Genomic DNA, 26024 nt, shown 5'->3' with positions numbered 1-26024 from the left:
TAATATACATTGTTCGATCTTTCTGGGAAGAAAGTACCATTCCCTGTCACCTGCGGCTATGATTGTCTCGATGTGAATTATTATTACTGATATACTATACTATGTTTGTATAATTGTTCAGCATTACCAACAGTGTAATCACATATTTGTCAACTTTGTATTTTATATTTCCCGTATATGGGATATTACTGTTATATGTTTTTTTTCTTTGATAATTTTAAATGCATTATACTATAAAATGTGATTTTTTTAGTACCCAGTGCCTGAAAAGTCCATGTTTCCTCTTTTTTCATTTTTTGGCCTCCTTACCTTAGGATAGTAGGGCTGCTGCTCCTCACTTCAGGGCCATTGCTTCTCCTCCCAGCCGAACAGGAAGTGGGTCCTGAGACCCGATTGGCCGAGAGTCCTAAGACTCCTAGAGCCTCATGCTCTAATCCTGTGCTTCAAAAAAATAAAAAAAAAATAAAAAACGCTTTGAAATCAATGCGTCCGGTGGCCTGAATGTAGATTATTGGGCCGGGTGCATGGATTAGGGGGGAGGTGCCCCTGCGCCCCGTATGCACAGAGTGCCACTGATGTCTGCCCTTGTTTATCTCCATTACATTGGAGGTGATGGGATTAGTAGAATGACCATATTGTTTTTGCAATCTGTTCCTCGCACAGGAACTGACAAGAACACTGCACTGCTAGAAAGATCAATAGTTGTTTCCTGCACTTGTAGAAAATGTTATTGGCCTGAAAAAAGAAAACGAATGCAGCCACCACATGACTTGGTAATGTGCAATATATTACATTTTGTTCTTACATACAGTTATACTTTAGAGTTCATTCACACCAGCAGAAATGCTTTAGGCTATGTGTAATGCGTGCCTACTGGTGTTGGCTATGTTGGGGTAGTGCAATGTATTTTAACACTTTTTTAAACTTTATTGAAATCTCACAAAATATTTCATTCAACTTTATGCACTGCAGCATCCTGCGATGCAGTATAATTCATTATGCAGTGAAAAATAGTGTTGCGCTACTCAATGATATTCTGTACCTATAGCACATTTACACTATAACTATCAAAAAACAACAACCTAAAAAATAAAACAATGAAACAATAAGCAATATTAGGCGAAACAAATACAATTTAATCAAAACGTTCAGTCCTACAATGAATATCTTCAAGTGTGATAATATTGCTTATTGTTTCATTGTTTGATTATTATTATTATTATTTTTTTTACTAGTTATATGTTTTATTAGATTAGCGTAACACTATTTTTCACTGCATATTAATGTTGGTGTAGGAACACATTGAGGGTTTTATTGCAACTCATTAAGAAGAATTATTTATTTATTTACTTTATTGCTGTGGTGGCGCACAGAGATTTTCTTTTTTTTAGCATAATTCATTGCAACATGCTGAGCTGCTTAAAAATGCATCCTGTCTTTTTTTTTTCAACTCAGCATGTCGATGTACACTGGAACAATAGGATATAAGGCAAATAGACTTTTTGAGCCCTTAAAGAAGAATTTCACTCCCCCCCCCCTCTGTATTTTTGGTTACTCCATTTCTTACAAGTTATGCAGTGTTAATCTTGATTCACGTAGTCCCCTGAACAACAAATTCAGCATTGTCCGCTGATCTACTGCACTGCTGGTCCCACACCAACATCTTCTCTGATGTTATCCAAAGCCTGACAATCTCTTCATCTCTTCATAGTTCAGGCAACCGGCTCCCATACCCTTACTGCCCACAATGACATTAACCACTTTAGCCCCGGAAGGATTTGTCCCCTTTCTGACCAGGCCCTATTTTGCGATTCGGCACTGCGTTACTTTAACGGACAATTGCGCAGTTGTGCGATTCTGTACCAAAACAAAATTTATGTCCTTTTTTACTTGATCACCTGTGCGATTTTTATTTTTTTCACTATAAAGAAAAAAAGAACGACAATTTTGAAAAAAAAACAAAACAATATTTTTCACATTCTGGTATATGACATTCTCAAAAAAATAAATAAATAAATAAAAATCACAATTTTTTAACACTTTAGGCCAATTTGTTTTCTGCTACATATTTTTGGTAAAAAAAAAATCACAATAAGCGTATTTTGATTGGTTTGCACAAAAGTTATTGCGTCTACAAACTACGGGAAAGATTTATGTCATTTTTTTTTTTGTTGTTTTTTTTTTTTTTTTACTAGTCTGTGATTGCAGCGGACAGATCGGGCCACTAACTGACATTTTTGACACTTTTAGGGGTACCAGTGCAATTACTACAGTAATCAGTGCTAAAAATATGCACTGTTACTGTAATAATGTCACTGGCAGGGAAGGGGTTAATACTGGGGGTGATCAAGGGGTTAAAAGTGAGCCTAATGCTTACTGACTTGCGTGTGTGGGGGGGTTCTGTGACAGGTACAGAAATCGCATTTTCAGCTATGCTGAAACTGCAGATCTGTCCCTGCATGTCAGTGAGAAGATCCGCCTGCTTTGTTTACATAAGCAAGCGGGTCTTCTTTCCGTTTACCGAATGATTGTGGGAGGAAGGCGGTAATCGCCGCCTCTCCTCCAACGGCCCGACTCCCGCTGTGTCTAAACACAGCAGGAGCACGCCCTTCCCCTCCAGTCACATGACATGACTGGACCCAGGAAAGCCGCACTGCCGCAGTAATATTACTGTGAGCAGTCGGAAAGTGGTTAATAGCTTGTTTAGCCAGAATGGCATGTTTTTTCATTTTGTCATTCTAAACAACATAGCTCCCAACTGTCCCTCTTTCCACCTCATGTGTCCCTCATTTTAGTCTGATCTATATAGTGCTAAACCTTTTATCCAATTTATAAATTCCTGCATTTGTAAATTTTAAAAGCCAATATAAAGAAATAGTGGAGGTTAGTTTTCCCAGAAGTCTGCCTAAGATACAAGTCAGATTTCTGGCATCCACTGCAACAACAATGTCATTTTTGGTGAGATACTCCCAATAGGAACACGTCTAAAGGGATGCAGGCCCAACAGCTTTCCTCATTAGTGCTCTGCAGCTGCCACAGCTGATAGATAATTATGAAACCACTCCCATTAGACCCACTCAGGTTCCCAGAAGTCTGCCTAAGATGCAAGTCAGATGTCTGTCATCCCCTGCAACAAAAATGTCATTTTTGGTGAGATACTCCCAATAGGAACGCGTCTAAAGGGATGCAGGCCCAACAGCTTTCCTCATTAGTGCTCTGCGGCTGCCACAGCTGATAGATAATTATGAAATCACTCCCATTAGACCCACTCAGCACAGAGACACAGAGGAACAAACAGTGATTTCTTCAGAATAACAAAAGTTAGGACTCTGCAACAAAGTTTGGTAAAGTCCTTGGGATGTACAGAGATCACCCAGAGGGGAATGTTTTTTTCTCAACAAAAGTGGAGTTATGCTTTAACATACTATTCTAGCAAACCGCTTATTATTATTATTTTATAGGATTTATATAGAGCTGACTGTTTACGCAGCGCTTTACAACTTAAGGATAGAGGCTTTCAACTCGAGGGTAGACAGTACAAATACAATACACTTTAATACAGTTGGAACCCTGCTCGTTAGAGCTTACAATCTAAGAGGGAGGGTATAAAAGGTTTGTAGAAAGTGTTCTGTTCTGCGCTGGTAACTGAACATGTAGCTAGACAGCTGCAAGTGCAGCACTTAGTAGCCATTATCACAGTCAAAATCATTTCATAGCTGTTCAGTGATTTACAACAGCACAAGGAGGTCTGAGACCACCAGCAGGACAGAAAGTGACTCCTGGATTTTCAAACCTTGTTGGGAATGTGGCCATACAGCACAGCTCACAGGCATTTCAGCAGATCCCTGTATGCCTATACTTCTGAAAACAAAGTTCATATCGTCTGACTCCTATTGGATCATTTCTTCCATATATACATGTAAATTGCAGAAATAAAATGGCACAAAGGTATCCTAAATCATTTCCAGAATATAAGTGAGTTATCTGGAACTAGTGACATTTCACATGAGCATACATTGTGTTACCAAAAATACAGTGAGGGTATCGGGTGTCAATGACATCAATCCTGTATATGTACTAAGTGTGTTCCTCTCCAGAATTACTGGGAGAGGATGCTGTACTGCAGCCCAGTCTACACTCCTGCACTGTGCGGGGAGACTGCAGGGGGCAGAGAGGAGACACACATGAATCAAGAAAGGAATTCCAAAAATATAAGAAGAGATAGAAAGCCAGCTACTTCTGCTTTTACTGGGAACAGATGGAGAGAGACCTGTGAGGAGTAGAAGTGCAGCTCATGAAAGGACCGGCTTGCACATCATAAGAGAAAGAAGTTATGTGTTTGCTCCATACAATACAGTCCTTGATTGACTTCCCAGCACACATGGGCACAATTCACCATGAACATGTTTGATCTCTTCAATGCAACCAAAGACCAGTGATTTCTGGACTGGTATTACTCAACCTGCTTTCTATATGACTTGGACTACTTACAGGATCTACATGCTGCATTAGTCCTTACCCAGAGGAATCCAGCCACATCCAGGACCACCAGGTACCATGTTTACTGCGTGCATGCATAAACTAAAATCCAATCCATGTAGCTGAGGTGTGCACAAGTAAATGGATCAATAGTCTGATTGGTTATGTGATGAAAGGATTGGATTGTTTGATGTTTTAGTCTTTGTACTAACTTAAAGGCTAAGCCCACCTTTTACAAATACAGGTGTAACATGGTGAAAACGGTGGAGTTAGCCTCAAAAGCGTGCCGAAAGTAAACTTTTTATTTTTGTAGTTTTTTTTTCTGTTTGGAAAGGTGTTGGGCAGGGTTAGAACCCCTGTCAGCTTTCTTTTGCTGTTTGCATTCCTGCAGGGTTATTCGCCCCTTATGTTTTTCTGTTGTCTATTGGCACCAGAAAGTGAGCTTAAAATCCAAAATTGAGAGTTGTCACTGGAACAGAAATAGTAGTAAAATTGTCCAATGGGGACTCTTGTTGTGGTAATAACTAAGAGAGGATTTCCTTACAAAGAAGGGATTTCCTCTCACTTCTTGATGTGTCTGTGGGACGCACAGTGAAGAAAAATCTCCCCAGTGAGATGGCAAACAACAAATTCACAGGGTTTGACCCTTTCCTAATCTAATAATTACACAGTTACATATTTAGCCAGGTTAAGGCTCCATTCACACCAGCAGCAGAAGTGCTATCCACTGTGCCTCTCTGTTACATAAAAGGGCTTATTTCCCTCTAAAGCACTGTACAACATATTATATGCATTACGTGTATGTATATAAAGGTAGTAAGAAAATGGAGACTGAACGCTGTAGTTTGGGCTGGAGGACTGTGTATATGGTAATCACAGACAAAACACATGTTGATTTACTAAAGTCAAATAGACTGTGCACCATAGGCGTGCGCACAGGGTGTGCCAGGTGTGCCTGGGCACACCCTAATCACCCAGTGTGCTGCAGATTCCCCATTTAGACCCCTAATATTTCACCAAAGCTCCCCTAATGCGGCTCCGAAAAAAAATGAAATTGTAAACAATAATATAAAATAAAATAATAAAAATAAAAACTACTGACACCTTACACAGCCCTACTGACACCAAACTCTGCCCTGCTGACACCAGCCACTGCTCAACTCACCCCGGCAGTATATATACACATGCACACATATATGCGTTTGCGCTTTGGGGTGCACACCCTAATGCAATAGGCTGTGCACACCTATGCTGTGCACTCTGTAAGTGCAATTGCTCCGGAGCATAGTAAATGAAGGGGAGCTCTGCTGACTTCATCCAATCATGTGCAAGCTAAAATACTTTTTATTTTTTCTTTACATGTGATTGGGTATTCTTTGTAAAGTGAAGCTTTACTTTATTTCCTAAGCTCTGGAGCAACTGCACTTGCAGAGTGCACAATCTATTTACCCTTAGTAAATCAACCCCTTAGTACCGTAATGAGCAGTGTTGTAACTTGTGACTACCAATCAGTCATCAGCTGTTGATAGCCTATTTTAAGCCACTGAAAGCTGAATTTTTGTTGAGGGTTCATGCCTGTTCACTATGATATATTAAATATTTGTCTTTGCCAGAAATAGCCTACAAATAACTTATTTCGGGACTAAAATTGTCCATTTTGTGTTATGTACAATGATGTAAAACATTCCTTGATCTGTTTTGTGTTTGGCTTTTGTGTTTTCATCCAGTTTTTATGCTGTTACTAAAATATCTGTTGCATATGAGATTTGACAGATTGTACAGAGATTTGGGAATGTCCCAAAATATTTTATCAGTTTATTTTAATTATTGTGAAAATGTCTGCAATAGTGTTGAGCGAACACGGACTGTATTATTCGTGTTCGTACCGAATAATTGGATTTTTTGTACCCGAACACGGACACTTTACTGTATGTTCGGGTAAAAATCCGTGTTCGGTCGTTTTATTTCCGGGTTTTGCATGCTTTGGCGCTCTTTTCATGGCGGGCTTTCAACAGCCAATCAACAATCGTTTAACTGGTGTGCCTTAAGCCATCCCAGCCATGCCTGCAAATGTCTCAGTAGCTGTGATTGGCCGTCTGAAGCATGTGACCAAGTCTTTATAAGTTCGAGGCAGCCGCAGCGGCGTCATTATGCTGCTTAGATTCAGGGACAGAGCACACATCAACGTGCTGGCTGCTGATTAGGGAAAGATAGGCAGGAAAAAACCATTTGTGTCCGGATAGAATTGAGGGACAGGTCGGAGTGTTTAGGCAGGGCGAGTTGTAGGCATTTTAGGGACAGAGTCTGCTGAATTATAGGGTCAGTGTCTTCTACAAACTACAATCGATATTGCTGTGTGGGGGGTGGGGTCTGCACTCAATCCTGATCTACGATCTCTTCTCAATCCTGTTAGGGACAGAGTCTGCTGAATTTTAGGGAAACTGTGTTCTACAAACTACAATCGATATTGCTGTGTGGTGTGGGATTGGAGATAGGCAGGTGTCAGTGATCCACATCCATTTTTCTGTGTGTGAGCTGCAGTGAACACAATCTTTTTGGGCTGCAGTGAACACAATCTTTTTGGGCTGCAGTGAACACAATCTTTTTGGGCTGCAGTGAACACAATCTTTTTGGGCTGCAGTGAACACAATCTTTTTGGGCTGCAGTGAACACAATCTTTTTGGGGTGCAGTGAACAAAATCTTTTTGGGGTGCAGTGAACACAATCCTTTTTGGTGTGCAGTGAACACAATCTTTGTGGGGTGCAGTGAACAAAATCCTTTGTGGGGTGCAGTGAACACAATCTTTTTGGGGTGCAGTGAACAAAATCCTTTTTGGGGTGCAGTGAACAACATCCTTTTTGGGGTGCAGTGAACACAATCTTTTTGGGGTGCAGTGAACAAAATCCTTTGTGGGGTGCAGTGAACACAATCTTTTTGGGGTGCAGTGAACACAATCTTTTTGGGGTGGAGTGAACAACATCCTTTTTGGGGTGCAGTGAACAAAATCCTTTTTGGGGTGCAGTGAACAAAATCATTTTTGGGGTGCAGTGAACACAATCTTTTTGGGGTGCAGTGAACACAATCTTTGTGGGGTGCAGTGAACACAATCTTTTTGGGGTGGAGTGAACAACATCCTTTTTGGGGTGCAGTGAACAACATCCTTTTTGGGGTGCAGTGAACACAATCTTTTTGGGGTGCAGTGAACACAATCTTTGTGGGGTACAGTGAACAGAATCTTTGTGGGGTGCAGTGAACACAATCTTTGGGGGGTACAGTGAACACAATCTTTGTGAGGTGCAGTGAACACAATCTTTGTGGGGTGCAGTGAACACAATCATTGTGGGGTGCAGTGAACTCAATCTTTGTGGGGTACAGTGAACACAATCTCATACTGAAGGTTTGAGGGTGCTGCCTGTTCCATACTCCCCCTACTCCTCATCTAGCCTTTTAGGGGTACAAACAATAGTAATTGGGGCCTAGTGTGGTTGTGTACGTGTGATATACATACACTTTTTTGGGATCATATTTTCTATTCCGCTATTTAATCAAAAACCTTTGGGGATCAGTTAAATTGGGGGATAGTCTGTGTTGGTACGTGTGAGAGAGATCCACCTTTCCAAGTTGTTGGGGTTCATCTCATACTTCTGAAGGTTTGAGGGTGCTGCCTGTTCCATACTCCCCCTACTCCTAGCCTTTTAGGGGTACAAACAATAGTAATTGGGGCCTAGTGTGGTTGTGTACGTGTGATATACATACACTTTTTTGGGATCATATTTTCTATTCCGCTATTTAATCAAAAACCTTTGGGGATCAGTTAAATTGGGGGATAGTCTGTGTTGGTACGTGTGAGAGAGATCCACCTTTCCAAGTTGTTGGGGTTCATCTCATACTTCTGAAGGTTTGAGGGTGCTGCCTGTTCCATACTCCCCCTACTCCTAGCCTTTTAGGGGTACAAACAATAGTAATTGGGGCCTAGTGTGGTTGTGTACGTGTGATATACATACACTTTTTTGGGATCATATTTTCTATTCCGCTATTTAATCAAAAACCTTTGGGGATCAGTTAAATTGGGGGATAGTCTGTGTTGGTACGTGTGAGAGAGATCCACCTTTCCAAGTTGTTGGGGTTCATCTCATACTTCTGAAGGTTTGAGGGTGCTGCCTGTTCCATACTCCCCCTACTCCTAGCCTTTTAGGGGTACAAACAATAGTAATTGGGGCCTAGTGTGGTTGTGTACGTGTGATATACATACACTTTTTTGGGATCATATTTTCTATTCCGCTATTTAATCAAAAACCTTTGGGGATCAGTTAAATTGGGGGATAGTCTGTGTTGGTACGTGTGAGAGAGATCCACCTTTCCAAGTTGTTGAGGTTCATCTCATACTTCTGAAGGTTTGAGGGTGCTGCCTGTTCCATACTCCCCCTACTCCTAGCCTTTTAGGGGTACAAACAATAGTAATTGGGGCCTAGTGTGGTTGTGTACGTGTGATATACATACACTTTTTTGGGATCATATTTTCTATTCCGCTATTTAATCAAAAACCTTTGGGGATCAGTTAAATTGGGGGATAGTCTGTGTTGGTACGTGTGAGAGAGATCCACCTTTCCAAGTTGTTGGGGTTCATCTCATACTTCTGAAGGTTTGAGGGTGCTGCCTGTTCCATACTCCCCCTACTCCTAGCCTTTTAGGGGTACAAACAATAGTAATTGGGGCCTAGTGTGGTTGTGTACGTGTGATATACATACACTTTTTTGGGATCATATTTTCTATTCCGCTATTTAATCAAAAACCTTTGGGGATCAGTTAAATTGGGGGATAGTCTGTGTTGGTACGTGTGAGAGAGATCCACCTTTCCAAGTTGTTGGGGTTCATCTCATACTTCTGAAGGTTTGAGGGTGCTGCCTGTTCCATACTCCCCCTACTCCTAGCCTTTTAGGGGTACAAACAATAGTAATTGGGGCCTAGTGTGGTTGTGTACGTGTGATATACATACACTTTTTTGGGATCATATTTTCTATTCCGCTATTTAATCAAAAACCTTTGGGGATCAGTTAAATTGGGGGATAGTCTGTGTTGGTACGTGTGAGAGAGATCCACCTTTCCAAGTTGTTGGGGTTCATCTCATACTTCTGAAGGTTTGAGGGTGCTGCCTGTTCCATACTCCCCCTACTCCTAGCCTTTTAGGGGTACAAACAATAGTAATTGGGGCCTAGTGTGGTTGTGTACGTGTGATATACATACACTTTTTTGGGATCATATTTTCTATTCCGCTATTTAATCAAAAACCTTTGGGGATCAGTTAAATTGGGGGATAGTCTGTGTTGGTACGTGTGAGAGAGATCCACCTTTCCAAGTTGTTGGGGTTCATCTCATACTTCTGAAGGTTTGAGGGTGCTGCCTGTTCCATACTCCCCCTACTCCTAGCCTTTTAGGGGTACAAACAATAGTAATTGGGGCCTAGTGTGGTTGTGTACGTGTGATATACATACACTTTTTTGGGATCATATTTTCTATTCCGCTATTTAATCAAAAACCTTTGGGGATCAGTTAAATTGGGGGATAGTCTGTGTTGGTACGTGTGAGAGAGATCCACCTTTCCAAGTTGTTGGGGTTCATCTCATACTTCTGAAGGTTTGAGGGTGCTGCCTGTTCCATACTCCCCCTACTCCTAGCCTTTTAGGGGTACAAACAATAGTAATTGGGGCCTAGTGTGGTTGTGTACGTGTGATATACATACACTTTTTTGGGATCATATTTTCTATTCCGCTATTTAATCAAAAACCTTTGGGGATCAGTTAAATTGGGGGATAGTCTGTGTTGGTACGTGTGAGAGAGATCCACCTTTCCAAGTTGTTGGGGTTCATCTCATACTTCTGAAGGTTTGAGGGTGCTGCCTGTTCCATACTCCCCCTACTCCTAGCCTTTTAGGGGTACAAACAATAGTAATTGGGGCCTAGTGTGGTTGTGTACGTGTGATATACATACACTTTTTTGGGATCATATTTTCTATTCCGCTATTTAATCAAAAACCTTTGGGGATCAGTTAAATTGGGGGATAGTCTGTGTTGGTACGTGTGAGAGAGATCCACCTTTCCAAGTTGTTGGGGTTCATCTCATACTTCTGAAGGTTTGAGGGTGCTGCCTGTTCCATACTCCCCCTACTCCTAGCCTTTTAGGGGTACAAACAATAGTAATTGGGGCCTAGTGTGGTTGTGTACGTGTGATATACATACACTTTTTTGGGATCATATTTTCTATTCCGCTATTTAATCAAAAACCTTTGGGGATCAGTTAAATTGGGGGATAGTCTGTGTTGGTACGTGTGAGAGAGATCCACCTTTCCAAGTTGTTGGGGTTCATCTCATACTTCTGAAGGTTTGAGGGTGCTGCCTGTTCCATACTCCCCCTACTCCTAGCCTTTTAGGGGTACAAACAATAGTAATTGGGGCCTAGTGTGGTTGTGTACGTGTGATATACATACACTTTTTTGGGATCATATTTTCTATTCCGCTATTTAATCAAAAACCTTTGGGGATCAGTTAAATTGGGGGATAGTCTGTGTTGGTACGTGTGAGAGAGATCCACCTTTCCAAGTTGTTGGGGTTCATCTCATACTTCTGAAGGTTTGAGGGTGCTGCCTGTTCCATACTCCCCCTACTCCTAGCCTTTTAGGGGTACAAACAATAGTAATTGGGGCCTAGTGTGGTTGTGTACGTGTGATATACATACACTTTTTTGGGATCATATTTTCTATTCCGCTATTTAATCAAAAACCTTTGGGGATCAGTTAAATTGGGGGATAGTCTGTGTTGGTACGTGTGAGAGAGATCCACCTTTCCAAGTTGTTGAGGTTCATCTCATACTTCTGAAGGTTTGAGGGTGCTGCCTGTTCCATACTCCCCCTACTCCTAGCCTTTTAGGGGTACAAACAATAGTAATTGGGGCCTAGTGTGGTTGTGTACGTGTGATATACATACACTTTTTTGGGATCATATTTTCTATTCCGCTATTTAATCAAAAACCTTTGGGGATCAGTTAAATTGGGGGATAGTCTGTGTTGGTACGTGTGAGAGAGATCCACCTTTCCAAGTTGTTGGGGTTCATCTCATACTTCTGAAGGTTTGAGGGTGCTGCCTGTTCCATACTCCCCCTACTCCTAGCCTTTTAGGGGTACAAACAATAGTAATTGGGGCCTAGTGTGGTTGTGTACGTGTGATATACATACACTTTTTTGGGATCATATTTTCTATTCCGCTATTTAATCAAAAACCTTTGGGGATCAGTTAAATTGGGGGATAGTCTGTGTTGGTACGTGTGAGAGAGATCCACCTTTCCAAGTTGTTGGGGTTCATCTCATACTTCTGAAGGTTTGAGGGTGCTGCCTGTTCCATACTCCCCCTACTCCTAGCCTTTTAGGGGTACAAACAATAGTAATTGGGGCCTAGTGTGGTTGTGTACGTGTGATATACATACACTTTTTTGGGATCATATTTTCTATTCCGCTATTTAATCAAAAACCTTTGGGGATCAGTTAAATTGGGGGATAGTCTGTGTTGGTACGTGTGAGAGAGATCCACCTTTCCAAGTTGTTGGGGTTCATCTCATACTTCTGAAGGTTTGAGGGTGCTGCCTGTTCCATACTCCCCCTACTCCTAGCCTTTTAGGGGTACAAACAATAGTAATTGGGGCCTAGTGTGGTTGTGTACGTGTGATATACATACACTTTTTTGGGATCATATTTTCTATTCCGCTATTTAATCAAAAACCTTTGGGGATCAGTTAAATTGGGGGATAGTCTGTGTTGGTACGTGTGAGAGAGATCCACCTTTCCAAGTTGTTGAGGTTCATCTCATACTTCTGAAGGTTTGAGGGTGCTGCCTGTTCCATACTCCCCCTACTCCTAGCCTTTTAGGGGTACAAACAATAGTAATTGGGGCCTAGTGTGGTTGTGTACGTGTGATATACATACACTTTTTTGGGATCATATTTTCTATTCCGCTATTTAATCAAAAACCTTTGGGGATCAGTTAAATTGGGGGATAGTCTGTGTTGGTACGTGTGAGAGAGATCCACCTTTCCAAGTTGTTGGGGTTCATCTCATACTTCTGAAGGTTTGAGGGTGCTGCCTGTTCCATACTCCCCCTACTCCTAGCCTTTTAGGGGTACAAACAATAGTAATTGGGGCCTAGTGTGGTTGTGTACGTGTGATATACATACACTTTTTTGGGATCATATTTTCTATTCCGCTATTTAATCAAAAACCTTTGGGGATCAGTTAAATTGGGGGATAGTCTGTGTTGGTACGTGTGAGAGAGATCCACCTTTCCAAGTTGTTGGGGTTCATCTCATACTTCTGAAGGTTTGAGGGTGCTGCCTGTTCCATACCCCCCCTACTCCTCATCTAGCCTTTTAGGGGTACAAACAATAGTAATTGGGGCCTAGTGTGGTTGTGTACGTGCGAGATACATACACTTTTTTTGATCATATTTCCTATTCCGCTATTCAATAAAAACCTTTGAGGATCAATTGAATTGCGGGATAGTCTGTGTCGGTACGTGTGAGAGAGATCCACCTTTCCAAGTTGTTGGGGTTCATCTCATACTTCTGAAGGTTTGAGGGTGCTGCCTGTTCCATACCCCCCCTACTCCTCATCTAGCCTTTTAGGGGTACAAACAATAGTAATTGGGGCCTAGTGTGGTTGTGTACGTGCGAGATACATACACTTTTTTTGATCATATTTCCTATTCCGCTATTCAATAAAAACCTTTGAGGATCAATTGAATTGCGGGATAGTCTGTGTCGGTACGTGTGAGAGAGATCCACCTTTCCAAGTTGTTGGGGTTCATCTCATACTTCTGAAGGTTTGAGGGTGCTGCCTGTTCCATACCCCCCCTACTCCTCATCTAGCCTTTTAGGGGTACAAACAATAGTAATTGGGGCCTAGTGTGGTTGTGTACGTGCGAGATACATACACTTTTTTTGATCATATTTCCTATTCCGCTATTCAATAAAAACCTTTGAGGATCAATTGAATTGCGGGATAGTCTGTGTCGGTACGTGTGAGAGAGATCCACCTTTCCAAGTTGTTGGGGTTCATCTCATACTTCTGAAGGTTTGAGGGTGCTGCCTGTTCCATACCCCCCCTACTCCTCATCTAGCCTTTTAGGGGTACAAACAATAGTAATTGGGGCCTAGTGTGGTTGTGTACGTGCGAGATACATACACTTTTTTTGATCATATTTCCTATTCCGCTATTCAATAAAAACCTTTGAGGATCAATTGAATTGCGGGATAGTCTGTGTCGGTACGTGTGAGAGAGATCCACCTTTCCAAGTTGTTGGGGTTCATCTCATACTTCTGAAGGTTTGAGGGTGCTGCCTGTTCCATACTCCCCCTACTCCTCATCTAGCCTTTTAGGGGTACAAACAATAGTAATTGGGGCCTAGTGTGGTTGTGTACGTGTGATATACATACACTTTTTTTGGATCATATTTTCTATTCCGCTATTCAATAAAAACCTTTCTAGGGCAAGATCTTAAATTACAGAAATATGAGGAGACCGTCAAATAAGGGCCGTGGCCTGGGTCGTGGTGCTGCTGGTAGAGCTCCTGTTGCAAGGAGAGGACATGGTCGATCTGTGCCAGCTACACGCACAAGTGAAACACCTTCCTCAAGTGTGAGTAGGCGACAGAACCTGCATCAGTATTTGGTAGGGCATCAAACGCCCCTAGAAGTGATGAGGCCAGAACAAGTTGAGGCGATAGTAGATTGGTTTGCTGCTGACAGTGCCTCCAGTTCCTTCACATTGTCTCCCACCCAGTCTACTGCAGAAAGGTCAGAGTTGGCACCTGCAGCCAATGTCCAACCGTCTTTCACCTCACCCCCTTGCAAATCAGGCCAGCAGTCTGAGCCCCAAGCCATACAGCAGTCTCTTATTCTTTTTGAGGACTCTGTCAGCAGGGTTTCCCAGGGCCATCCACCTAGCCCTGCCCCAGAAGTGGAAGAGATTGAGTGCAGCGATGCCCAACCACTTATTTCTCAAGATGAGTACATGCAAGGATCATCGCAGCACGTCTCCGATGATGACGAAACGCAGGTGCCAACTGCTGCGGCGTTCAGCATTGTGGAGACCGACAAGGAGGGCAGGGGTGAAGACTGGGTGGAAGATGATGTGGAGGACGATGAGGTCCTCGACCCCACATGGAATGAACGTCATGCAGGTGAACTGAGTAGTTTGGAGGAAGAGGCGGTGGTCGCACAGAGCCACCAGCACAGCAGAAGAGGGAGCAGGGTGCAGAAGCGGAGCGGCCGTGCCCTAGACACTACGCCCGCTACTGCCCAACGCAGCAAGGGAACGAGCGCACCAAAGTCAGCTCAAAGGAGTTCTCTAGCGTGGAAGTTCTTTAGAAAATGTGCTGATGACAGGACACGAGTGGTTTGCACCCTGTGCAATCAGAGCTTGAAGCGAGGCATGAACCTTCTCAACCTGAGCACAACCTGCATGATCAGGCATCTAAGTGCAAAGCACGAGCTGCAGTGGAGTACACACCTTCAAAACCAAGAAACGTCTCTGGCTCATCCTGCTTCCTCTTCTGCTGCAGTCTCGGCCGCTCCAGCCACATCTGTAGTGATACCGGCACCTGCCACCCCGCAAACAGACGATCTGTCAGCAACACCACCACCTGGGTCACCAACAACCATCTCCACAATGTCCCGTGGAAGCGTTCAGCTTTCCATCTCCCAAACACTTGAGAGGAAGAGGAAGTACCCCCCTACCCACCCGCGATCCCTGGCCCTGAATGCCAGCATTTCAAAATTATTGGCCTTTGAAATGCTGTCATTCCGTCTGGTGGAGACGCACAGTTTTAAAAACCTTATGTCGGTGGCTGTCCCACAGTACGTCGTGCCCAGCCGCCACTACTTTTCCAGGCAAGCCATCCCTTCCCTGCACAACCAAGTGGGGGAAAAAATCAGGTGTGCACTGCGCAACGCCATCTGTGCCAAGGTCCACCTAACTACGGATACGTGGACCAGTAAGCACGGTCAGGGGCGTTATATCTCCCTAACGGCACACTGGGTAAATGCAGTGGCGGATGGGCCTGAGGCGGATAGCAATTTGGCGCATGTCCTTCCACCACCGAGGATTGCAGGGCGCTTCAGTTTGCCTCCTGTTCCTAACTCCTCCTACTCCGCTTCCTCATCCTCTACCGCCTCCTCATCCGGACAGCGTAACACCTTCACCACCAACTTCAGCACGGCCAGGGGTAAACGACAGCAGGCAGTTTTACAACTTGCCTGTTTGGGGGACAAACCACACACCGCGCAGGAGTTGTGGAGGAGCATGGAACAGCAGACAAATGAGTGGTTGCTGCCAGCGAGCCTCAAGCCCGGCCTGGTGGTGTGCGATAACGGGCGAAATCTCATAGCAGCTCTGGGCCTAGCCGGTTTGACGCACATCCCTTGCCTGGCGCATGTGCTGAATTTGGTGGTGCAGAGGTTCCTTAAAAACTACCCCGATATGTCAGAGCTGCTGCAGAAAGTGCGGGCCGTTTGTGCGCACTTTCGGCGTTCTCACCCTGCTGCTGCTCGCCTGGCAGCGCTGCAGCGTAACTTCGGCCTTCCCGCTCACCGCCTCATATGTGACGTGCCCACAAGGTGGAACTCCACCTTGCACATGCTGGAAAGACTGTGCGAGCAGCAGCAGGCCATAGTGGAGTTTCAGCTGCAGCACGCACGCGTGAGTCGCTCTGCGGAACAGCACCACTTCACCACCAATAACTGGGCCTCCATGCGAGACCTGTGTGCCTTGTTGCGCTGTTTTGAGTACTCCACCAACATGGCCAGTGGCAATGACGCCGTTCTCAGCTTAACTATCCCACTTCTATGCCTCCTTGAAAAAACAATTCGGGCGATGATGGAAGAGGATGTGGCACAGGATGAGGAGGAGGAGGAGGATGAAGAGGTAACATTTCCAAGGCTTTCAGGGCAGTCATTCGCAAGGGGCTCCGAGGGTGGGTTCCTGCACACGCAAACGCCAGGGACGCAATTGTCCAGCAGGGGCACAGTTCTGGAGGATGAGGAGGATGAGGAGGAGGAGGAGCTGGAGGAGGAGATGGAACCATGTTCACAGCAGGGTGGCACCCAGGCCAGCTCATGGCCATCACTGGTGCGTGGCTGGGGGGATACAGAGGACACGGACCATACACCTCCCACAGAGGACAGCCTTTCGTTGCCTCTGGGCAGCCTGGCACACATGAGCGATTACATGCTGCAGTGTCTCCACAACGACCGCCGAGTTGCCCACATTCTAACTTGTGCTGATTACTGGGTGGCCACGCTGCTGGATCCCCGTTACAAGGACAACGTACCGTCCTTAATTCACTCACTGGAGCGCGATCGCAAGATGCGCGAGTACAAGCGCACGCTGGTAGACGCCATGCTGCTGGCATTCCCATCTGACAGCGGGGCCACAGTGGAAGCACAAGGCAGAGGAGGAGGAGGAGGAGGTCGCCAACGCAACCAGGGCACCGCCAGCACCTCAGAAGGCAGGGTTAGCATGGCCGAAATGTGGAAAAGCTTTGTCAGCACGCCACAACAAACAGCAGCACCAGCAGCTCAGATGGAACGTCTTAGCAGGAGGCAGCATTTTACCAACATGGTGGAGCAGTATGTGTGCACACGCCTACATGTAGTGAATGACGGGTCTGCCCCCTTCAACTTCTGGGTCTCCAAATTGGGCACATGGCCTGAGCTTGCCCTTTACGCCTTGGAGGTGCTGGCGTGCCCTGCAGCCAGTGTATTATCTGAACGGGTATTTAGCACGGCTGGGGGCGTTATAACAGACAAGCGCAGCCGCCTGTCCAGAGACAATGTGGACAAGCTCACGTTCATTAAAATGAACCAGGCATGGATCCCACGGGACTTTTCCGTACCTTATGCAGAATAGCAATGGATACCGACCTTACCCACCCATTGTTCCATTTTTGCTCTTTCTCACTCTTTTGGGGTGTACCCTCATTTAAAATTTGTGAAAAGAAGCAGTGTTGGCTACCTCGTCCTCCTCCTCAGGGCCAGATTAATGTAGGGGCTATTGGAGCTGCAGCTCCAGGCCCCTACCTTTTATATAGGCCCCGGGTTGGCCATATTCACTGTTACCGCTCTTCTGTCACTTGTAAACACAGAAGTCTGGCTTCTATGCTCGCTTCCCCAGGCAGCACCCTCAGAACCTCCCCACACAGCGTGAAGGCCGGACAAGGAGGGACAGTTGGCGATGCATGGATGTGTTTATGGGCTTCAGAGACAGCATCCCATGTTGAATTAGGCATGCATGGCTGCACCCTTCCTCCTCTGGGTGCATGGCAAGGCACGGCCCTAAGGCCCTTCAAAATCCTCAGCACCAAGCCCATGATGCTGTTAATCCGGCCCTGGTCCTCCTCCACCGCCGCTTCCACCTACACCGCCCATAGGTGTGCGCAGCCTATTGCATTAAGGTGTGCACCCCAAAGTTGAAATACACATGCATGTGTTTGCCAGCAGGGAGAGTAATGTATCGGGGCCATGTACCTGTAGGCAAGGAGAAATAGAGCAGAGCAGGTCCCAGGGAGATCTTTCCCATCTCCTCACTGGCAATGCTATGTGCCCTAGGTGATTAGGGTGTGCCCAGGCACACCCAGCACACCCTGTGCGCACGCCTATGTCACCGCCACATCCACCACCACCTCAACCTCCCTCCTACTCCATATGGGCCTCGTCCTTCAGAGATGAAGAAGAACATTGTTTTATTTTTCTGTTTTTTTTTGTTGTTTTAAGTTATTTCCCTATCCACATTTGTTTGCAGAGCACTTGCCATGCTCTTAATTACGTTTTGCTGCCATTTGCAGCACTCTAGCCCTTTCCTTTGGTGTTTTAGAGCCATTTTAGTGCCTTAAAGTTCGGGTCCCCATTGACTTCAATGGGGTTCGGTGTCCGGGAAAAGTTCGGTAAAAGTCCGGGACACGGACCCGGACTTTTTTTTAAAGTTCGGCCGAACCCGTCGAACACGGACATCTAGGTGTCCGCTCAACCCTAGTCTGCAATCTGCTAATTTAAAGGGAAATTTCTATAAACAGACCTCCCGTGTAAATTCAGTTGTAACAGTAGCGTGAAAGTAAAAGTGAGTTGTCTATTGCTCACAAGTGTTGTACAGCACCACCATCAATATCCACATGACAAGGATGGCTCTTGGATGATGATGGATTGTCTGCTTTGGGCTGCTGCACTTTGTTTCTTTAAACTGTGTTACTGAATAAGCAGCTATCTTCTCTGCTTGCAATTATTTGTTAGATATATCATATTTCACTACTTTATGGCACACAAACATCATAAAAAAACATTGCAATGCATCATATAATGACTGATCAGAAAAACTGAAAACCAGTGGGATGCCTCTTTTTGATGAATAATTGTTGACCAGCCTTGCAGTAAATCTTGGAACAGCTGATTGGCAGAAACCCATGGGGGAAGTGGGCCACTGCTACTGAACTTCATCTGAAGAAGCCTTCCCAATCATGTAGATATACTGTATTTATGCAGTATCTCACAAAAGTGAGTACACCCCTCGCATTTTTGTAAATATTTTATTATATATTTTCATGTGACAACACTAAAGAAATGACACTTTGCTATAAAGTAAAGTAGTGAGTGTACAGTGTGTATAACAGAGTAAAGTTTCTGTCCCTTCAAAATAACAACACACAGCCATTAATGCCTAAGCCGCTGACAACAAAAGTGAGTACACCCCTAAATGAAAATGTCCAAATTGGGCCCAAAGTGTCAATATTTTGTGTGGCCACCATTATTTTCCAGCACTGCCTTAACCCTCTTGGGCATGGAGTTCATCAGAGCTTCACAGGTTGCCACTGGAGCCCTCTTCCACTCCATAATGACATCATGGAGCTGGTGGATGTTGGAGACCTTGAGCTCCTCCACCATATATATATATATATATATATATATATATATAAATATATATATATATATATATATATATATAGCAGGAGACTCATTTCTGATGTAAGCTCAACAACTGGTTGTATATTCTGGAGCACAACTGGCCAGTTGTAGGACATGAAGGCACAGTCCGAGCAATGTTGATCATCAGCCCTACAGTCCATTAAGTGCACATGGCCCATATAGTGGCTGTCCACAGTTGTAATGAAGGCTTAATGAAAGCAGTGCTACAACTGGAACTTCGGAATTTCAGATTTGCAGCTGCTGTATCCTAAGTTTAGATTTCAGCTTCTATGCAATCAACGGGGCAGCAGAAATGGCTGACATGCATAACCCCTTCAAATTATCAACCTGGAAGAACAGGGGTTCAATAACTTACAGCCTTGGTCAAATGCTGCTTCTGTTCTCCAGATGATTATCTCTGCTTGGCTGCAATCTTAGCTGACATAGATAAAAGTCTCCTCTCTGGACATAGGGACAGGATACCACCTTAATGTATGTCAAGATGGCTCCTCTCCTTCTTCCTCCCTGACTGTCCTGCAGACTATTTCCTCCTCTAATATCAAATCTACACTCAATGCTGGCATATATATCATTATTTTCTATAGTTATGATATAGACATAAATTGCAGTGGCCATTTTAGAGCGGTCCAAAGCTACATTCCTGGAAAGCTGTCGGTACTAGTGTGCTCTAGTGACAGTCTTTGTGAACTACTGTTTCACTAATGTAGCAAGTGAAAATTTTAGTTTTACAAAATGGAACAGTTCTGCAATACAAGTACACAATAGGAAGCATAGCAATGTCTGTGGAGTGGCAATACCACCCCCTCCTTCCTTAAATACTAGCTCACATCCAAGTGAAAGCATACTGTAGGCTGACAACGTGATCACTTGAAATATTAGCTAACATTAGCAAAAAATTAAGGGAACAAACGTTTGGCAGTCAAAAGGTACATCTATTACCATTTGATCGCATCTGGGATATGGTGTCACCAGTTAAACAGGTGGTTGAATAATTGGAAACATGGGCATAGACTGATCAAGTAATCATAAGTGCACTTCATGAGGCATCATAAATACGTCTTTGTGGGGCCTTACTGCTCTGGGAGGCTTTAGCCCAAACCCTGCAACTAGAGAGCATGGGCCTGAAAGTTTTAAAGACTCACTTTTAGGTTCTAAAACAGACATAGACTCAGAATCTACACTATTTCGCTTCTCAAGTCGTAAAGATTCAGCATCAGATATTTTACAAACACAGTTTCTTTTCTCACTCTCAATACCATTTTCTAATAGAAGTAGGGTCTGCTTAAGAAATAGAGAATTCTCTCAACCTAGCAGTTGGCTGTCCAAGACAAATGCAGATGAGCCGCTCAGGTGAGGATCTGTAATCAGGTGCAGGTCAGATCCATAGTCTCCAGCAATATCTTGCCCTTTTGAGTTATAAGTAAGCGAGTGTAAACCCTGGAAACGCGTCAACCTTTTGTCCTTGTCCGTGATGTTTTAATGTCCAGTTTTGGATCTACAGTGGTGAATAGATTTCACATGTTCACTTACATCGGTGTGCGGTCCTCACTTTGTGTTTGAAGTTGGCTGTCCAACTTGATAGAGAACAAACTCATGTGCATTCACATTGAGATTAGGTCTCCACTATACCAACCAAAGAAAATTCCACCCAAATCCTGTTCACTATCACCTTCTATTATGAAGAATGTTGAAGGTGTTTGAGTAAATGCTGGCATGTCTCCTCTGCGCCTTACTCTTCTGGAACTTTAAAAGTTAGGCTCACAGTGAGCAATTCTGGGTTCAGATTTTTCTTTCTGACTGACTCTGACAAGGCATCATGTGATTATTATTATTATGTGTCAAGTTTAGTGGATCCATCTTTCCTTTTAGGACAAACTTGGAAAACTGAAGTGTGGGGCAACTATAAACAGACTATAGATAAGAACTGCACTAACTTATTCTTTCTATGCAGAACCAGGTCCCAGGGAAGGACCTGCCCTCGGGTTGCAAATCACGTATCCTCACCTTCTGGTCATAAAGTTTCTTATTCTGTTGGTATCAATAGTGACCTTAGCCCTCTCATAAACCTGTTGATATCTCTCTTCAATCCTTCTACATAGCTTGTATGAGATTGGACAGGGGTATCTTCATCATTAACTCAAAAAGGCAAATGAAATGGAAGATAAGCTTTTCTCCATAATATTAGAAAATACGGTGAAAATCCTATAGCAATATTCTTTGTGCTAGTGTAAGTATGTACAACCGTAGCTACATGTCTACTCCAGAGGGTCTTCCTCACTGACAGTGTATCTAGCATATTCAGCAAGGTCCGATTGAAGTTCTCCAATTGATGGTCTCCTTGAGAGTGAAAAGGAGTAATATGACTCTTCTGAACCCCCAGAAAAGTTAGCAGTTCTTGAACGAGCTTGCTATTGGGGTCACATCCCTACTATTAATGAATTCTGTTTGGTGGGCTATAGTGCACTAAGAACTTCTTTAAGAGAGTAATCTAGTGTAGTGATCTGTCACCACCACCCCATTACTGATTCCCCCATCATCTGGCTTATTACATACAAAGTATATGCAGACATGTTCTATAGATCCAGCACTCTCCCTTTGTCCTAGAGGGGTAGCTCTAGTAGGCAGGGTCTTCTGCTGAAGGCAGCAAATGCATGACTGACAATAGTCTTCCACATCTTGTTTCATGCAGGGCTGGTAGAATCTGCCTTTAACCTAGAGTTCTATCATAGCCCATGCTCTTCATGCAGTGACTGGACTATATGTGCTCATCTGTTTACTAAACCATTTTTAATTTGTAGTTTACTCTGCTCTTTGGCTAAGAGTCTTAGCAAGGGATGAGTATGAGTGCAAAGAACATTATCATGATTCATGAGATCTTGTTCATTGGCTATCCATCTGTGCCCTGTAGCATCCATCTTGGCAGTAGTCTGGATGTATGTCAGGAGACATCCTAAACCTTCTCTTCTAGCATCAACATGAAAAGTTAATTACCTGCCTGGATCAGCATATGCCAAATATCTACTGGTATCCCAGGAGTCCAACAGCTTTTGATGCCCTCTATGGAACCCCTTTTTGTTTTCTTGGCTTCCTTAAAATGAATATGTTCATCTGTCCCCTCACTGTCAGTAATTTTGTAGAGACTAGCTGAGGGGTGTTGCAATTTTGAGAAGTTTTTGACAAACAGTCTGTAGTAATCGCAGAAGTCAACAAAAGAGTGCAGCTAAGTAATGTTCCTTAGTTTGGGTCAATAGATAACAGCTTGGACATTGCTTTGACTGACACTACATGTCCCACATATATCATGGATGGCTTCATGAATTTGCACTTGTGAATTGACAATTTCAATCCTTCTTTATCAATGTCGGTCTAGCATTCGAGTGAGTCTCTTTTTATGTTCTTCAAGAGTGTTCCCAAGGACAATAACTTAATTGAAATAACAAGAACCTTCAGCCGATGCAAGTCTCCTACTGTTCTCTACATTAGGCTCCAAAAAGTAACAGGCAAACCTATTAAACCCTTCTGGCATGTTCTCAAATTCAAAGAATCCCAAATGACAGATGAAGGCTGTCTTCTTGTGATCTTTTGGATGCACTGAAATCTGATAATAGCCACTACTTAAGTCCAGGCCACTAAACTACTTGCTGCCCACAAGTCAGTTCAAAGCATCTTCTATCCTGAGGGGTTAACTTATTTGGTTTATTAGGAAGTATAAATACCAATGCGTTATCAAGTTTAAGTAGAGAAAAAAGCATGTATAATAAGTATCAGAACAAAACAGAAATAAAGCTGCCAATCCATGTAGTGTCACCACATACACTGAAAGTAACAATAGAAAAGTATGGACCGGCGCAATATCTTCAGTGAAATAAGAAAAACATCTGCATATATGGATTCCCAAAAGAGGGCTTGAAAAACCACCTAAAAACACAAATCAAGTGATCCTATCTGTAAAAATAGTAAATGTAAAATACTGAAAATTTTTAAAATACTGAACATAAAAAAATGTGCAATATCTAAACAAATCATGAATAATGTGCAACATACAACATGTGTAGCAAATAGTGCGATTCATGTAAAAAATCCAGTGATAAAATGAATAGAGGAAAAAATATAAAGACAAAAACATAAAAAAAAAAATTAAAATAAAAAGTATCCAAGTCCAGTACCAAATACTGATCAAATCAAGAAAAACAGTCTATATCGATATGTGCTGGAATCCAATGAATCCAAGGTTATGAGTGATTCAAACGGTGCTCTATCTCAACAACTCATCAATTCACCACTGTGTGCTGTGGCCGCTCACATTAAAGCGGAGTTCCGGCCACCAAAAAAAATTTCAATGAAAATACCCCCGGGACAGTCAGGGCTAGTACATTCCACAATGGATAGCCTCTGATCTGTCCCTGTTCACACTTACCTGCAAGAAGAAATACTTACCTTGAAAATTTCTTCTCCAGCGCTGCCATCTCAGGTGTGGGCAGCTGAAGCCAGCGCAATCCTCTTCTGCATCCTCTTCCATCCTCTTCGATCCCACGATGCACTGCGCCGGCCCCGCCGTCACTTCTGGGGCTGCAGCGTCATCCCTGCACAGCTTCTGGGCATGCCCAGAAGCTGTTTAGCAAGGTATGACGCGCCTGCACCGGAACTGACGTCGGGGCCGGTGCAGGCGCATTGATTCCTGGGAGAGATGATGTTAAGCTCCCAGGAATCATTGCAAAGCGGAAGTGACGACGCGGGCGCCGCCGAGGGAGGAAGTGGAAGAAAGGTGAGTATATTTTTCTGCAATTACAAGGTAAGTAACAAAAAAATAAAAATCGTAATTATCCATTTCTTTTTCAGGTGACCTAGAAGCAAGCGGATGGCCCATAATCGACTATGTCGCTTTGGGGCCGGAACTCCGCTTTAAGATAAATATATTGTGTTTTCAAAGGGTCAGTCATAAACCGGTGAAGATCATTCTGTAGCAGATGCAGTATTAAATGAATAAATAAAGATCTGTGTGTAAATGAATCATGAGGCATTGTGGTGCTGTGGCCTGTGCAGTGTTAATTAGTAATTTGTTTATGTGGCTGGAGCTTTGCACAGACAGTCTATGTTATGGTTTGGGGGCATAGCAGCTATTTGAACACAGCAACAGGTCCTAATTTGACACACATGTGGGTGCACAGCCCCGAACACTAACAGTGTCTGGGCCCCCCTCAAACTAATGGGGCCTGGGCCGAGTACAGGAGGGCTAACTGTACTGATTTATCAGCTTTCTAGGACACAGGGACAAAATACTGCCTTAATGCTCTCTGAGATGGCTCCTCTCGATCTTGATCTCCCCTTGACCTTCTTGACTCTTCTGCAGATTATCCCTCCCTCTGATGTCACATCCACACTCCAGTCTGACACCTATACCACTGATAGTGTAGCTGTCCCATAGAGGTAAATTGCGGTGGCCATTTAGGGGTGGTCTAAAGTCTATTGAGTTATATTACTGTCATACTTTCAAGAACAGTGCCCTCTAATGGACAAAAACAGTCTGCGTGAAATTGGGAAGATCTGCTTCCAAATAGCAAGGGAAAAAAAATTAATTTTGCCAAAAAGGCAGCATAGCAATGTCTTGTGAGGCGGCTACACAGTTGGCTAATCTTTTACCTTTTGTCTCCAGTTTTTGGGTTAGTTCCTCTTAAACTGGTTGTGATGGTAGAAGGTTTTTTTTTTTTTTTAACCTTAATGCATTTTATGCATTAAGGTAAAAAAAAAACCTTCTGTGTTCTGCTACCCCCACCACAGCCCCTCTAAATACTTACCTGAGCCCAATCTCAATCCAGTGCTGTGTTCGAGACCATCCGCTTGGCAAAAAGGTGGAGTCCGGAGCACCAGGGCTGCTCTGTGCAAAACCATTGCACAGAGCAGGTAAGTATAACATGTTTGTTTGAGTTAAATTGTTTGTGTGTTATTGCACACCATTTATTGGGAGTGCAGAGCGCTGGGTGATTGAGTTTTATCCTAGCTTGGTGCTCAGTCCTTTTATAGATAACATGTTTGTTATTTAAAAAAAAAAATCCTTTTACAACCACTTTAAACACTACTATAAAAAGTAGATATGGTATACATCTTTTGGCGGAAACTCATGCACATAGGAAAGAATATACAAAACTTCATAAAAACAGTTACCATGCGGGGTGTTCAGCTCAGGACTGAATGCCAAGGAGTGCTGTCTTTATGACTCATAGGCACCTTTATGACTTTAATAGGGCAATCGAAAACTGAATGTCGGGTGCATTATGGTGGTTTTGTGTCTTACAGTATGAAAAATATTGTACACTGATATTTGCAGCAAATAAATGGTTGTACCCAAATATTAACACAATGATGAACTGAGATTTTCTGGAATTTGGTAAGAAGAATTAGCATGCATATTGTATATGGTATAGATGGAATTTAGCATCTTAGAGTTGAAATCTGCTCTTATAACTGTTAACAGCAGATATACCACTGGGAAATGTGTATTACATACTGTAAATCCTTTACACTGTTCCAC

The 26024-nt window shown here is 43.5% G+C and overlaps 1 protein-coding gene across 1 annotated transcript in view; it reads left to right on the top strand.

The window, feature by feature from the left end:
• The first annotated feature begins 4146 nt into the window (after positions 1-4146).
• IGSF10 (immunoglobulin superfamily member 10) overlaps positions 4147-26024 on the top strand; it is an 82730-nt gene continuing 60852 nt past the window's right edge. Inside the window, exon 1 of the mRNA XM_082251897.1 lies at positions 4147-4552. The gene's annotated coding sequence lies outside the window, so the exon portion shown is untranslated. The remainder of the gene's footprint in view (positions 4553-26024) is intronic.

This window comes from Pelophylax lessonae, assembly GCF_965119305.1.
Source record: "Pelophylax lessonae genome assembly, chromosome: 3".
Taxonomy (NCBI): domain Eukaryota; kingdom Metazoa; phylum Chordata; class Amphibia; order Anura; family Ranidae; genus Pelophylax; species Pelophylax lessonae.
The sequence above is the reverse complement of the archived record's forward strand: the minus strand, read 5'-3'. Positions and strand labels throughout refer to the sequence as shown.